Source organism: Colias croceus, chromosome 14, assembly GCF_905220415.1.
Source record: "Colias croceus chromosome 14, ilColCroc2.1".
NCBI lineage: Eukaryota > Metazoa > Arthropoda > Insecta > Lepidoptera > Pieridae > Colias > Colias croceus.
In genome coordinates, this window is record NC_059550.1 from 1,512,918 (window position 1) to 1,515,630 (window position 2,713).

The 2,713-nt window shown below is 31.8% G+C and overlaps 1 long non-coding RNA gene across 1 annotated transcript; it reads left to right on the forward strand.

The window, feature by feature from the left end:
* The first annotated feature begins 333 nt into the window (after positions 1–333).
* LOC123697320 lies at positions 334–2,004 on the forward strand. Its single transcript, XR_006752224.1, has 2 exons — positions 334–478; positions 1,851–2,004. It is a non-coding gene; the product is annotated as an uncharacterized LOC123697320 (long non-coding RNA).
* The last annotated feature ends 709 nt before the right edge of the window (positions 2,005–2,713 follow it).

The following is a 2,713-nucleotide window of genomic DNA, read 5'->3' on the forward strand; positions in this document are numbered from 1 at the left end:
TATTTGAGAGACATCATGGCGGATATATTGTCAAACATTTGACGTTTTGTAGTTGCCAAGAGTATATTATTTGTGTTTTTATTCACTTCGCAGTAAAATAACTGTGGTAAAATGGATATTGATAGTTTGAGCAAGGATTTTACGAATGATGTGCAGGTGCTTCGTGATTTTAGAATTCGTAAGCGTCAAAAAAAAGTTTATAAGTAAACAGAGCGTGAATCCTCTGGACCTGAAAGAAGAAGAATTCCTGTCGTAGTTTTGGGAAGCATATACGATCTGAGTCACATGCGAACGAGGAATAATATCTAACTATAAGTTACTATAATTGTCGAGCGTTGCTTCGGGGTGTGGAAACAAAGATTCCGCATTCTTAATGATACGATGTGAGGATTCCTCCACGTGATCAAGATCACGATTATAACTGGTGCAGTTTTGCAAAATTTAACAATACTAATTAATGAGCCTATTTTAAATCAAGGTAATTACGCAAACTACTTTCTTATGCAAACAAAGTAGGGTAGACTGGGTACGGTTGAAACAATTTCACTTATAACGGCCATAACTTTGCTGTTTATAACCCGAGCGATGAAAAATATATGTTAAATAAAAGAGCATGTATCTGTCTACTATTAGGCGCTATGATTTTAGTTCCATGTTTATTATTTTTTATAGTAGATCAAATTAAAAAAATAAATCCGATTTGTTTCAACCGTCCCAATACCAGGGGCGGTTGAAACAGTGATTGGGGTCAGTTGAAAAATATGCGAATAATACAAAATATAGCATTAAAATATGTTTTATTGATTGTTTATTTTAAATCTAACAATAATTAAGTAACTCTATTACAATAAGGTCTGCTCTCTAAATATGGTGACATACAAACAAGACAGAAGTACCTACTCCTCATCTTCTGATGATATCTCTTCTTGTATTTTTTTATTTTTTGCTTCTTCGATGTTACTTTTACATTTTCCTCCATCAAATGTCTTCCTTTTTCGTCAATCCAATCGCTTCTTCACTTGCTTAGCTCTAGTTCGTTTCAATATTAATTCTTGCTCTTTTCTTATCTCTTCCTTATCTGGTGTGTCAGTGAAAAGTGTAAACTTTCTGAGTTTTTTCCCTCTATTATTATACCTTCTGTTGTTATATCCTCTATTATATCCCATTTTTTTATTTTCTTGCTCGCCAGAGTCATCTCGCATTCGAATTTACCTTAAAAGCGAATAATTGTGCTTCTCTGCCACTTTTCGCAATGATTTCCGGTTTTCACTTCCTCATACACGTCTTTGTACTTTGAAAAGTATATTTATCTTCCCGAAATCTCTTTAACACGTGCTATTGGCATCTAAAAATACAAAAAATAATTAAAACAATGTTTCAACCGTACCCAAAAAAAATGTTTCAACCGTCCCCAACTCCTACTTTAGGTAAAATACAGTTATAGTAATTGTAACAACAATGATACACAAAAACTAGTCACAATGTCAAATTCCACAAGATTCACTTAAAACAAAAACGCACACTTAATACTGTCACTAAAATAGGTACGCCAATAATTGGAAAAATCTTCAAGCAAAAATACTTACTTTCGGTCATAAAAACACAATAGGGTCTTATAAAATCAGCTGAAGCGCGCGGAGATCGACGCAACATTGTGGTTCGTGTTTAGAACAGTTGTGCGCTTCATTTTCCCCTTGGACCCCTAACCCCCCCACCAACGGTTTACGAGATATTCGTGTTGTTTCAACCGTCCTTTGTTTCAATCGTACCCAGTCTACCCTACTTATATTTAATAATGCCAATACATAAATGCTATCCATGTTTTAATTCTTTTTTTTGTTTCTTTCTAGATCCTACAGGCATTGAAAATCAATTAACAAATCCAACTGTCCCTAATAATGTAGAAGAATAAGAAGATGAATGCGAAAATTAAGGGAAAATATAAACACAGTCATATTGAAACTTATTTTTATAATTAAATGAATATATTCAGATTTTTGTAAATTTATTATTGTTTTCTTATAATATTCCTCTTCCAAAGTAAGTATTTAGAGCCTTTTTTCATGAGTCTCCCTTTCCTGTTGGATTCTAATTTCATGCAACTCTTGTTGTTGCTTCATAAGTTCTTCCCTGCTTTTTTGCAAGGAGGAATAATAAATAATTGATGCTCATTTTCACAGTTATTTGATTTTTCTCTGTACAAATATGATAAACATTAAACATAATCTTACATAAATCACAGCTGTACAATAATTGATATTCCTATATTAAATAACAAAGAAGTAACATAATATATATTATTTGAAAGTTTATTGGCAGTTATATGTCATACAAATTAAAGTCTACCATTCATATTTGCCAAAAAGTACATTTTTAGTCAAGTTTTACGTGAATAGCGGGTTTTATTTCGATAATGTTACTAGAAAAAAATATATTGACGTTACTTAGTTGAGAGACTGCTGAGACAGGTTTATAAGTATGATTATTTTAATCATTGTTTAAGTAGTTGAGAGTTATTTAACTGAGAGGTGTTTAAGCAACAGATCAGTCAGTTTTTATAAGTAAGGCTGTTAGTTTTTATATCAAGAGTAGCCTACTTACCTACTTAATAAGGCCTCGTAAAAAATATGTAATACCTATGTAATTAAGTATGAATCTATAATTAAAATAATAATAGGAATATTAAACGCTGCTGATCAATCATAATAGGTAG